The 13,897-nt window shown below is 44.3% G+C and overlaps 1 long non-coding RNA gene across 1 annotated transcript in view; it reads right to left on the minus strand.

Moving 5' to 3' along the window:
* The window catches only part of LOC141549100 (uncharacterized), a 183,227-nt gene that overhangs the window by 133,965 nt on the left and 35,365 nt on the right, over positions 1-13,897 (minus strand). The gene's annotated exons all lie outside the window — the stretch shown is intronic.

Consider the following 13,897-nt stretch of genomic DNA (forward strand, 5'->3'; position numbering starts at 1 on the left):
CTCTCTACTTCTTCCTGTCACAGGGGTTTCTCACCTTTGTCTCCCCTCCCTAATGGTACCTTCCTTCTCCCCCCATCTCCATCCTCTGTGGTGTCTTCCCTTTGTATCCCCCCTCTCTACTTTTCCAGTGGTCCTTTCCCAGTTGCTTTCTTCCTCTTCTTCCTAATCAGTGGTTCTTTCCCTTTTTGTTTCCCCACATGCCATCCAATGGTTTCTTCCTTCATTCTTTCTCCTTGTTTCTAATCAATTCACTGTTCCTTTACAATGCCCCCTCCTTCCCCAATACCGTTTATCCTTTTCAGTTTCTCTCACCTTTCTCATTTCTTTGCTTTTTTTCCACTTCATAACACATCCTTTCTATTCTTTGTCTTCCTGCCACCCACTAATCTTTCCTAAGTATTTCTTCCCTTTTATTGTCTTCTTAATATGCAGGGTTAGTTTTTTCATTTTATTCCTTTTCTATGAAAATTAGGAGCTTCCCATTTGCTCACTCCTTCCCCTTTCTTTAGTAGTACCTTTATTCTCCCTTTTTTATTACCCGCATTTTCTCCTTTTGTCTCCCCTCCTTTCTTTCCCAATGATCTCTGGCATCGGGTTCTGTCCTCTATCCCCTCTGATTCTCTCCTATTACTTGTGTGTGTGTGTCTACCTATTTCTCTTTCTCCCTAATCTCCTTCTGCCCAGAGGTCCCTTGCCTTCCCCTATCCCAAGATATCTTTTCCATTGGATTCTCATTCTCCTTTTCTCTAGGCCCTACACAATCTCTTTAGTTCCAGTGCATGATAAATTTTCTATTGCCAATACTCTATTTCCTTTCTCCTTAATGGTGCTCCTTCATAGCCGGGGGTTTCTCTCTCTCTCATTTTTAGTGCATTGTTCCCTTTGTCTCCTTTGTCCCATCCCATCTTAGTCACTTCTCTCTTCTCACATCCAAAATGGCTCCTTTTCTTTACTCTTTCCTTCCTTTTCCCCCAAAGATAGTTTTTTTTTCTTTTTCCCCAATTCAGTTTTGCTAGTGACAGTCTTCTGTCATATCTCATAGTGGCCAATTCTCTGTCTCTCTCTCCCCAGAGATCTAGTAAATCCTGTCTTACTCCTTTCTCGTCTTCCTCATTAATCCCTTCCTTTTCCCTTTGTCTTTGATCCTTGCTTGGTTACTAAGTCCCCACGGTCATAAAGATCTACTTCCTTGACACTGTTCTCTTCCTTGACTCTTTTATTGCCAAGGAATCTTCTCTCTGAAAGTCTCTGATTCTCCTGTGTGGAATCCACCTGTGTCTCTCTGTCTCCCTCTCTGCCTGCAGGACCTGCCTCCTCTCTATGTCCCCACATCCTTGATTGGCCCCTTCCTCTGCCTCTTTCCTCTCTACAGGCTATTCAGTTCCCAACATTTGTCTTCCTCAAAAGCCTTTCCCTTAATCTCAATCTCTCTGCCTCTAGGATCATATCAACTAGTTTTCCCCTTCTCTCTTAGAAAATCATAAAAGATTAGTGTGTTGGAATGGATCTGAGTGTCCATACAGTCCAAACACATGTATTGAGAGAAAAGGAACCTGAGCTGGAGAGTTTATGTGATATGCTGAGGGCCAAACAGCCAGTAAGGTTACAGGCAGAGCCGGAGCACTTTCCCTCTACTTACATTACTCTGGTTGCTTGACACTTACTTTTTCTTTCATGCTTTAGCAATAAGGAAAACCGGAAGCCTCTCCTGTCACTATCATTCCCCAGTTCTCTGTGGACACTTTCTGATGTCTCTAACTTTGTCACTCTTTCTGTGCTGTTGTCTGTCTCTTTAATGGCCTTTGCCTACTGTTTTTCTCTCTTCCCATCCCATGCTCAGGCTTTTCTCTTCATTCTCATGAAACACAGGGTTTTTAAGTTCGAAGTTTCTTTCAAAACCTTTGCGTTTAAGAGAATCATTTAAAAAGCAAAGAAGCTGTAGTTTAAAGCAGTTGCTAAGGGCCTTGTGCAGGATCACACATCTCTGAGTTTGTGAGGCAGCCTCCACTTCAGCCCATCCTGACCCCCCCAGCCCATGGCTCTGCACAGCATGGCCCCTCCCTGCCCCTTTGTCCCCAGCTCTCCCCTCATTGGTCTCATACTTCTTTTCTCCCTTCCCATCCCCACTTGGGCCCTTCCATCTCCAGCCTGTGAATGTCAGTCTTGGATTGGAAATTCCTATCCCTTTCCCTGACAGTCCGGTCCACTCTGAGCTCTTGCTGCCTCCAGAACATCCTCATGCCCTGCTGTTTATCGCTCCTGCTGTTCCCTCCTGTCTCACTGCACAGTCTGCACATGGCCCCCACCTGTCCCCAGCACTCCCCCTTAGCAAGTGCTCTCTTCCTGTGCTATGCAACCCTTGGCTGTCCACACACAGACACACTCTTGTTTCTTTTCTGTGTTTTCCCCAGGTCTTCATCATGTTCCCTTGACTATTTCTTTCCTTTTCTCCTTCCCAGATCCCACTATTCTTTTCCCTTGTTCAATTTGCCCCATCTCCAGGGCTTCCTTCCATTAGTTTCTCAGCTTTGTTTCCCCTCCCTAATGGTACTTTCCATCTCCCTCCATCCCTATCCTCCTTGGTCTCTTCCTTTGTATCTCCCATCTCCTCTTTTTCCATTGGTCCTTTCTCTGTACTTCTTCCTGTCACAAGGAATTTTCACCTTTGTCTCCCCTCCCTAATGGTACCTTCCATCTCCCTCCATCCTTATACTCTGTGGTTCCTTCACTTTGTGTCTCCCCTCTCCACTTTTTCCAGTGGTCCTTTCCCAGTTGCTCTCTCCATCTTCTTCCTAATCAGTGTTTCTTCCCCTTTTTCATTCCCCACATCCCATTCAGTGATTTCTTCCTTCATTCTTTCTCCTTTTCTCTAATCAACTATCTGTTCCTTTACATTGTCTCCTCCCTCCCCAACTCTTTTCATTTCCTCTCTCCATTTTCTTTTCTTTCCTTTTTTCCTTAATAACTCATTCTCTACCTTCTGTTTGTCTTCCTGCCACCCACTTATCTTTCCTAATGATTCCTTCCCTCTTTTTAATCTTCTTAATATGTAGTGTTTTTTCATTTTATTTCTTTTCTATGAATATTAGTCACTTCTCCTTTTCTCCCTCCTTCGCCTTTCTTTAGTAGTGTCTTCACTCTCCCTTTTTTATTCCCCATATTTTCTCCTTTTGTCTCCCCTCCTTTCTTTCCCAATGATCTTTTCCATCTGGCTCTATCCTCTCTCCTTTGTGATTCTTTCCTAATACTTGTGGTTCTGTCTGTCTGTTTCTTTACCTTTTTCTGTCTCTCTTTCTCCTCCTGGAGCAGAGACCCATGAAATCACTTTCTTCAGGGGGACAACCTGAGGCTGAGAAACGAACTCTTAGTTACTGTTTATCAGTCTCTCTCTGTATCCATCTGCTTAAACTTCTATAGAGACCTTTCTCCATCCCCTGCTGTCACTATTCTTTCACAATCTCCCTGTCTAATGACCTCTGAAATGCCTTTCACCCCTTTTCACAATGGCCTTCTTCATTTTTCCTCTCTTTTCAAGTTAAACATTCTTTGCATATTATTTTGCTTTATCTATCTCTACTTCTATGTTTCTCTCTCTGTCTCTGGCTCCCTTCCCTCTGGTTCTCTGACTTATCGGTCCTTTGGTCTCTCTCTCCCTTTAATCCAGCGCCATCCCTTCCTTTTCCTTTTCTGTCTCTCTTCTTTCCACACTAGTCTACTCCCTCCATTTCTCTGAGTTCTCTACAAGCCTCTTGTAACTATTTCGTGCTTTCCCTCTAGCCCAATGCTAAGTTACACTTCTCTTTCAATCACAGATTGAGTTTTGGACCTGTCCTCACAGTTTCTAGGTATAGAGAGAGAGAAGGAAGCTGAGCCTGGGAGAGTGACAGAGATCTGCATACAGTTATAGAGAGAGATTGGAGAGTAGGCTCTGCATTCAAATCAGCTCGGCTCCAGGGACATGGCCTGTGCATTGTAAAGAGTGCTGGGCCTGAAGCCAGTAAGGCCAGAGTTCAAATTAAACTTGAGATACTTCTTACTGAGTGAACCTGGGCTAGTCCCAATCTCACTGTCCTTTTTGCTGTAAGGTTAAAGTGGAGATTATATGTATCCAGCTGCATGGAGCTGTCCATGGTATCAAATGACACAGTGTTTGCAAAGCTATTTTCTTCCTTTTAGATCTCTCCCACAACTTCCCTCTATTGTCTTTGAAACTCACAGTCAACAATTTTGCACTAGCATTTTCATCCCTGCTTATCTCCATTGTAAATGGCCCCTTCCTTTTCTCCCTTTGCAACACTTTCTCTTCCCCTCTGGCCATTCCTGTGTCTCTCACCTTCTCAGAGACCTTTTCATGTTCAATTTCTCCTTCCATCTCAATCCCCTAAGAGGATTTCTTTTTCTTTTCCATCACTCTTAGGATTTTAAATATGGAATGGACCTTAAAGGTCCTCAAAGCAGCCCTCAATATCTTATAGAGGAAAAAGCTGAGCCTGAGAGACCTTCCATGTCTTCCTAAAGATAATTCATGCATGAAAAGGTCTGAGGATGCCAGGTGGCACAGTGGATAGAACGCCAGCCCTGAATTCAGGAGTACCTGAGTTCAAATCTGGTCTCAGATATTTAACCCTTCCTAGCTGTGTGACCCTGGGCAAGTCTTGTAGTCCCAATTATCTTAGCAAGAAAAAAAGTAAATTAATAAAATAAATAGGTTCTATTATAAAAAAGAAAAGTTCTGAGGTATGAACTGAACTCAAGTACTTTGCTTCTCCATCATAAATTGCCACTTGCTTACCCCAGGCAAACTTCACAGTCCCTTTGATTTGCTTGGTTTACTTAGTCCCCCATGGTCTACTTCTTTGACACTGTTCTCTTTCCTCTCTGGTCCTTTCATTGCCAAGAAACCCTTTCTCTCTGAAAATTTCTGAATCTCCTGTGTGGATTCCGCCTGTGTCTCTCTGTCATCCTCTCTGCTTACTGGACCAGCCTCCTCTCTGTGTCCCCACATCCTTGCTTGGCCCCATCCTCTGACTCTGTCCTCTATACAGGCTATTCAGTTCCCAACATTTCTTTCCTTCCTCAAAAGCCTTTTCCTTAATCTCAATGTCTCTGCCTCTACCCTTACATCAAGGAGTGTTCCCATTTTCTCTTGGAAAATCATATCATATTGGAGAGTTGGAATGGATCTGAGTGTCCATACAGTCCAAAAACATCTATTGAAAGAAAAAGGAACCTGAGGTGGAAAATTTATGTGATTTGCTTAGGGCCAAACAGGCCAAACAAGCAGAGCTGGAGCACTTTCCCTCTACTTACCTTACTCTGGTTGTTGGACACTTACCTGTTTCTCTCTCCCAACATCCATGTGCAGTGGGCCTTTAGCTGGTTCTCTTCCTCACTAACTCTCTTTCCTGCCCATTCACTTCACAGGCCTCCCCCCACCCCCGTGCACCATTGCTCCCTCTATTTATCATTGAGTGGATCATCCAACTGGAAGAGCCCAGAGTGGCCAACTACATTTCCATCTTTTTTAGAGGAGGATATTAAATTGAGAAAACTTAACTGACTTGACAGCTCTTAATTTTCGAAAGCTTGGTGCTAAGTCGGGGTGATTTGACTCCAAGTAAAACATTCTATCTTTTTTGGCCCCCACCGAGTCCTTTACCTCCCTATTCTCCTTCCTCTCCCCACTCTCCAAAGTGGGGTCTTCCCACTCTCCATCTCTAATTACTAATTTTTTCCCTTTTCTCTTTATCTTTCTCTGAATGTTCCTCCCAAACTGGCCCCCTCCAAGTGCTCTTCCCTCCATCTTCCCCTTCCCATCTCCTGTTTTCCCACCTCTTTCCTTCTGCACCTTTCCTTTGTACTCAGTGCAGCTTGTCCTGCGCCTTCTTCTTCTCTTCATTCCCTAATGACACTTTGGCAGCTTGTACCCTCTGCTTTAGAGGTACCAGAGCAAGCCTCTTAACCTTTTTCCCCTTTCTATCACTGATACATCAGAAGTTTCCAGCTGGAAGGGAACTTGACAGTGAACTGAGTCTCACATTTACCAACCTGAAGCTTAGGCCATTAAACAGACCTGCTCCTGGACGTGGAACAAGTAGGTTTTTCCTAGCACTAGAACTCGGGTCCTCAAAACCCCAAGTGCACACTGGGAGAAGCAGCTGCGTCACCCACCACCCTCACTCTCCCAATCTCTGTGGAATCTTACTTTCTATTTGTCTCTGTCTATCTTTGTCACTGCTGCAATTTCTTTTCTAACTGTATCTTTTCCCTGAGGTTTTCCTCTTTCTCATTCAACAATAGCATTTTAAAAGGAAAAGTAATTTGTAAAAACCTTGGGTTCATGTTCATCATTTAAGAGAAGAAACTGAGGTTTAAAGCAGGTCCTCAGTACCATGTCCAGGGTCACACATCTCTAAGTTTGTGAGGCAGCCTCCCCTTCAGGCTGTCCAGACCCCCAGCCCATGGCTCTGTCCAGCATGGCCCCTCCTTAGAGCTCCAGCTCTCTCCTCATTGATCTCATACTTCTTTCCTCCCTTTCCTCCCTCTGCTTGGGCTCTTCTATCACCAGACTGGGAGTGTCAGATCCAATCCACTCTGAGTCCTTGCTGGGTCCTGACCATCCTCAGGCCCTGCCCCTTTATCCCTGCTGCCCTTCTCTCCTCTTTCACTGGACGGTCGGCACAGGGACTACGCCTGTCCATAGCTCTTCTAATCCCTCCCTGCGCTCTGGATTTCTGCCCCTCACATTCCCGCCCAGTGCTCTCTTCCTCTCTAGCTCCCCTTTAATGAGAAGCCTTCTCTCTCTAAAAGTCTCTCTATCTCCCCCTATGTGTCTGTCTCTGACTCTCTCTCCTGGACTAGCTTCCACTGTATTTACCCACATCCTCACTTGTCCCATTCCTTTGACTCTCCTTTGCTCTGTTCATGGTATTCCCTTTCCTCTGTATCTGTTCGCTACTTAGAATCTACCTCTACCCTATATTAAGTATTTTTCCCTTCTCTATTGGTAAAGCATACAACCTTAGAGAGTGTGAGAGTCTGGGAGTCCAACCTGTCCAGAGACCTCTTCTGAAAGAAAAGGAAACTGAGAAAAGGCCTTTATGTGATTGCTGAGGGACACACAACCAGTACATTTACAAGAGGAAGTTGAACACACATCATTTTGTGTGGACATACTGTGTCCTGGTTGGTAGGAGGATCACTTTGTGTCTCCCCCATGATCCATGCCTAGTGGACCTTCTCTGGTTCTCTTCCCCATTAACTCTCCTTCCTGACCTTCACTCCCATGGGGCTTGCCCTTCTCTCACCCTCAATGATGGAATCTTCCATGGAAGGGCCCCTAAGTGGCCAACTCCATCTTCATCTTTTTAGAGGAAGAAATTCAAGCTGAGCAGAGTTAAGTGACTTGAACAGCTATTAATTTTCAGAAGCAAATTAATAACTCAGGGTGATTTGGCCCCAAATCCCTCTACCTTCTATCTGTTCTAGCAAAGGGTTCCCTCCCAGTCCATCTCCTTCTTCCTCAGAAGTGTCCTCATTGGGGCCTTCAGCTCATGCTCTCTGCCTCTTCTCGCCCAAAATAACTTCCTCCCTCTCTCTCTTAAATTACTAATAATTATTTTCTCTGTGTGTGTCTGCCTGTCTTTGTACTGCCCTTCCCCAAACTGGCCCACCCCAAGGCTCTGCCTTCTGCCTTTTGCTGCTCATCCCCTGTCGTCAATCCCTTTTTATCCTCCCCCTTTCCTTTGTACAAAGTGGCCTTGTCCTGTTGCATCTCCTGGAACGTACTCCACAGAAGCCTTTGCCAGCTCTTTGCCACCAAAGCAACCTCAGTTAGCCTTTTTTCTTATCTTACTGTCATTTATAGAATCCCTGACTTACAGATGGAAAAAATTAAGGGAAATGGAATCTAACCCTGGAGAAACTAAGGATTAGACATATAAGGAGAACTGATTCTATGATGGGAGCAAGGAAGCTTGTAAGCCAGCCCCAGAATTCAGGTTCTCCTGCCTCTGAGCCCCATGCTTTAGCCAGCAGGAGAACCAGCTGCCTCACCCCCACCATCATTCCCCTCTGGGGTCCCTTCCTGATGTCTCTCTCTGTCTTTGTCTCTCTTTCTGTGCTTCTTTTTCTGTCTCTCTAATGGAGTTTACTCAATAACTGCTTTTCTCTCCTCACCCGCAATCCTCAGATTTTGCTCTTCTTTCTCATAAAAACAGAGCATTAAAAGCCTTTGAGTACAAGAGAATCATTTAGAAGGAGAAGAAACTGTGGTTTAAAGCAGATACTAAGTGGCTTGTGCAGGGTCGCACATCTCTTGAGTTTGTGAGGCAGCCTCCACTTCAGCCTGTCCTGTCTCCAAGCCCAGGGCTCTGTCCAGCATGGCCCCTCCCTCCGGCCCCACCTCCTCTCTCCTCATTGGTCTCTTATTTCTTTTCTCTCTTCCCATCCCCACTTGGGTACTCCCAACTCCAGCCTGTGAGTGTCATTCTTGGATCGGAAATTCCCCTCCCTGTCCCTGACAGTTCGGTCCACTCTGAGCCCTTGCTGCCTCCCGATCATCCTCGGGCCCTGCTGTTTTATCCCTCCTGCTCTTCCCGTCTCACTGCACAGTCTGCTCAGGACCCCCGCCTGTCCCCAGCACTCCCCCCTTAGCAAGTGCTTTCTTCCTGTGCTCTGCAGCCCTTGGCTGTCCTCCCACAGACTCACTCTTTCTTTTCTGTATTGCCCCCAGGTGTTCACAATGTTCTCTTCACTTGCTTTTTCCCTTTTCCCCATCCCAAAGCCCACTATTCTCTTCCCTTTATCAATTTCCCCATCTCCAGGGCTTCCTTGAATTAGTTTCTCAGCTTTGTTTCCCCTCCCTAATGGTACCTTCCATCTCCCTCCATCCCTATCCTCCTTGGTCTCTTCCTTTGCATCTCCCATCTCCTCTTTTTCCATTGGTCCTTTCTCTGTACTTCTTCCTGTCACAAGGAATTTTCACCTTTGTTTCCCCTCCCTAATGGTACCTTCCTTCTCCCTCCATCTCCATGCTCTGTGGTTTCTTCCCTTTGGTTCTCCCCTTTCCACTTTTTCCAGTGGTCCTTTCCCACTTGTTCTCTCCCTCTTCTTCCTCATCTGTGGTTCTTTCCCTTTTTCTTTCCCCCATCTTATACTATGGTCTCTCCCTTCATTCTTTTTCCTTCTTTTCTCTATTCAATGATCTGTTCTTTTGCATTATTTCCTCCCTCCCCAACACTGTTTCTCCTTCTCAATTTCGCTCAACCTTTTCTTTTTTCCTTTTTTTCCTTACTTCCACATTCTCTGCATTCCCTTTGGCTTCCTGCTACCCACTTATCTTTCCTAATGATTCCTTCCCTTTTTTGCTCTTCTCAGTATGTAGTGTTTGTGTGTGTGTGTGTGTGTGTGTGTGTGTGTGTGTGTGTGTACTTTAATTTTATCCCTTTTTTATACAAACTAGGCTCTTCTCGTTTTCTCACTCCTTCTCCCTCCCTTTATTCCCCATATTTCCTCCTTTTCTCTCTCCTCCTTCCTTTCCCAGTGATCTCGTCCATCTGGTTCTGTCCTCTCTCCCTTCTGGTCCTTTCTTAATACTTCACTCTGTGTGGGTTTGTGTGTGTCTCTGTGTTTTTCTATCTATCTCTTTTTGTTTCTCTCTCTCTCTCTACTTAATCTCCAGCTGCACAGAGGTCCCGTGCCCTACTCTTTCCCAATATGTCTTTTCCACTGAATCCTCCTTCTTTCCTCTAGGCCCTACACAATTTCTTGAGTTCTATTGTCTAGTAAATTTTCTGTCACCAATAGTCTATCTCCTTTCTGCCTAGTAGTGTTCCTCCCTAGTGGGGGATTTCTCTGGTTCCCATGTTTATTACATCCTTCCCTTTGTCTCCTCCACTCTATCCTATCTTAGTCAATTCTCACTTCTTCCATCCCAAATCGGACCCTCTCTTTCCTTCCTTTTTCACCCAAAGATTTTCTCTTCCCCCACTGCCCTGATGTGCTAGTGACACTCTTCTGCCATATATCTCGATGGTCTTTTTTCTTTCTGTCTCCCCAGAGAACTATTAAATCCTTTCTTTCTCCTTTCTCATCTCTCCTTAATGGTCTCTTCCTCTTTCTCCTAAACAATGTCTTTTCCTCACTGTCTTCTTGCATCACGCATGCAATCATAGATTTATAATTGGAAGAGACAACATATATGAAATAGTGGTTTTGACCTTTCTTCACCCATAGGATTATAGATGAACAAATGAAAAGAACCTCAGGGCCATGGAACACAATAATTTTCTTCAGGGAGCAAACTGAGTCTGAAAAACTCTAAGTTCCTGTTTATCAGTGTCTCTCTCTTTCCATCTTCCTAAACTTGTAATGGCATGTCTTTGTATTGCCTGCTGTCACTTTCCTTTCACAAACTCCCTGTCTAATGATCTCAGAAATATCTTTCAACTCGCTCTACACATGTCTTCTTTCATTCTCCCTCTCCTTTCAAGTTACAGATTCTTTGCATATTATTTTTCTTTATGTGTCTCTACTTCTGTATTTGTCTCTTTCTATTTCTGTCTCTGTCTCCCTTCCCCCTTTTCTCTGACTTCTCTGCCTCCTTCTACCTTTTGGTCTCTCTCTCCCTGCAATCCAGTGCCATCCCTTCCTTTTCCCTTTCTGTCCCTCCTCTTTCCACACTAGTCTACTCCCTCCATTTCTCTGACTTTCCTACAAGTCTTTTGTCTCCATTTCACGCTCTTCTTCCAGCCAATGCTAACTTACACTTCTCTTTCAATCACAGATTGAGTTTTGGACACGTCCTCACAGGCTTCTACATATAATCTCATCATTTGAGAGAGAAGGAAGCTGAGACTGGGAGAATGACAGAGATCTCCATAGAATTATAGAGATAGATTTGAGATTGAGAACTAGACTCAAATCAGCTAGGCTCCAGGGACATGGCCTGTGCACTGGAAACAGTGCTGGGCCTGGAGTCTGTAAGACCCAAGTTCAAATTAAATTTTAGATATTTCTTACTGAGAGAACCTGGGCTAGTCATAATCTCAATGTATTTTTGCTATAAGAACAGAATAGAGATAATGAAAGCAGCTGCATGGAGCTGTCCAAGGTATCAAAAGAGACAGTTTACAAAGCATATTTTTCCTTTTAGATCTTTTCCTCTGTGCCCCTCTCTTGTCTTTCAAAATCACACTTTTGTGTGCACTTTTCATCTCTGTTTATTTCCATTGTAAATGGTCCATTTCTGTTCTCTCTTTCCAACACTTTCTCTCCTCCTCTGGCCATTCCCTGTGTCTCTCCCCTCCAGGAAGATCTTTTAATGCTCAATTTCTCCACCCATCTCAACCCCACAAGGGGATTTCTTTCTCCTTTCCATAATTCGTAGGATTTTAAACAGGGAAGGGACTTTAAAGGTCTTCAAAGTAGCCCTCAAGTATCTTATAGAGGAGGAAGCTGAGCCTGGGAGAACTTCCATATCTTCTTGAAGCAAATTCATGCATGAAAAGGTCTGCGGTATGATCTGATCTCAAGTGCTTTGCTCTCTCCATCGTAAATTGCCATTTGCCTCCCCAGGCCATCTTCACTGTCCCTTTCTCTTTGATCCTTGCTTGGTTTGCTTAGTCCCCCATGGTCATAAAGATCTAATTCCTTGACACTTCTCTCTTCCCTCTCTGGCTCTTTCATTGCCAAGGAATCTTCTCTCTGAAAATCTCTGAATGTCCTGTGTGGAAACCACCTGTGTCTCTGTCTCCCTCTCTTCCTGCTGGACTAGCATCCTCTCTACGTCCCCACATCCTTGCTTGGCCCCTTCCTCTGATTCTTTCCTCTCTGCAGGCTATTCAGTTCCCAACATTTTCTCCCTTCCTTAAAAACTTTTCCCTTTAATCTCAATCTCTCTGCCTCTACCCTTACATCAAGTAGTTTTCTGTTTCTCTTTAGAAAATCATAAAAGATTAGTGACTTTGAATGGATCTTTGTCCATCCACTAAAGCACATCTACTGAAAGAAAAGGAACCTGAGCTGGGAGTTTATGTGATATGACTATCAGAATATCCTTACAGCCACTAAGGTTACAAGCAGGGCTTGGGCACTTTCCCTCTAGTTATTGTACTGTGGTCTTGGAGACTTACTTTCTCTCTCTCCCACCATCCACGCCCAGTGGAACTTTTGCTAGTTCTCTTCCCCACTAACACTCTTTGCTGTCCATTCACTTCCATAGACCTTCCCCACCTTGCCCCCTCTCTTCATCACTGAATGGCAGCTCTTACTGCCTCAGAGCATCCTCAGGCCCTGCTGCTTTATCCCTCCTGCTCTTCTCTCCTGTTACACTGGACCGTCAGTACAGAGCAGAGGCCTATCCCTAGTCTACCCCATTAGGAAGTGTTTTATTCTTTTACTCTTTCACCCACAAATACACTCTGCTGTCTTCTCTGTATTTCCCCCAGATATTCAATGTTCTCCTTTAACGTTTTTTTTTCCTTTTCCTCCATCCAAGTTTTCCTTTCCTTTTGTCACTCAAATAATGTATTCATTTTTCCTCATCTTTTTTCTCCTTCCTAATGGTAATTTCTTTTATCCTTCATAACTGTTCTCCATAATCTATTCCCTTTCTCTCTTCCCAGTCCTATTTACACTAGAAACGTCTTACTTCCTTTTGTTTTTTTGTCCTAACCAGTACTTTTTTCCCTGCATTTCTCCCCATGCCAGCTTCCCTGATGGAATGTTTTTCTCCAGCCCACTGTCATTTCCTATATCCTCTTCTGTATCCCTTTCCCAGGCCCTGCCTTCTTTCTCTCTCTTCCCTGTAATCAGTGGTCCCTTTCCTTTCACTGTCCCTTCCCTCCCCATCACAGTAAATTCTTTTCATTTTCTCACTCCCTTTGTGTGCTGTCATTCTTTTTCCCCATCCCCTGTGCTCTCTTCCTTTTGTCTCATTCCTTTTTGTCTCTTGATCTTTTCCTCTATTTAATACCCGTGTTTCTATCTTTGTCCCCCTCGCTCTATCCATATCAGTTTCTTCTCCTAATCTGACACCTTCTCCCTATTTCTGTGCTGTTTTCCTTCTCTCTTCCCTTACTCCTGTACTAAGGTCCTATTGTTTCCCTTTTATTTCCCAGTGTTCTTTTCCCTCTTCTTGTCTCTTCTCTTCCTAATGGTCCTTCCCTTTAATATCTCTGTATGTTATGTGTGTGTGGCATCTCTCTGTCCCTCTCTGTCTGTCTGTCTCTCCATCCCTTTTTCATTACTTCCTATTGTCTTGTCCCCTCTCTTTGTCTCTAGCAGTTGCCTCAAGGTCCCTTCCTATCCTTTTCCCAAGTGATATTTTCCATTTGTTTTTTGATCTCCTTTCTCCTAAGCCCTGCACAACTGCTTCTAGGCTTCTGTTTCAAAGACTATAGCCCAGCATTCCCTCCTTTATTTCCTCTCTTTCCTCCTTCTCTACTCCTTACTTTTTTTTCTTTCTCCCCATTTTTAGGGAGCTCTCTCACCTCTCTGTTTCTGTACCACCAAGGCATCTTATTTTCCTGTTTCCTCTGTTTCCTCCTCTCATCCAAAATGATGCCTTCCCTTCCTTTCTTTCTCTCTTCCTTCTCCAATTATGCTTTATTTCCTTCTCTCACCCTGGCTACGTCCTTGACTCGCAGTCTTTATTCATACTTCCTGATAGGCTTCTCTCTTCCTCTCTCTCCAAGGACTTTATACCTCCTTTACTGTTGCCTTCCCTTTCCCCAGGAATCTCCTTTTTCCCCCTAACTAATAGTTTTCCCCCTCTATCTCGTTGCATCACTCCCAAGATCATGGATTTATACTTAGAAGGGAATTACTATTGATGAATTAAACCTCTCATAGCAGGATTGGAAACTGAGGCTCACAGATTAAGTGCTTGTCCAGA

The sequence above is a fragment of the Sminthopsis crassicaudata genome, chromosome X, assembly GCF_048593235.1.
Source record: "Sminthopsis crassicaudata isolate SCR6 chromosome X, ASM4859323v1, whole genome shotgun sequence".
NCBI lineage: Eukaryota > Metazoa > Chordata > Mammalia > Dasyuromorphia > Dasyuridae > Sminthopsis > Sminthopsis crassicaudata.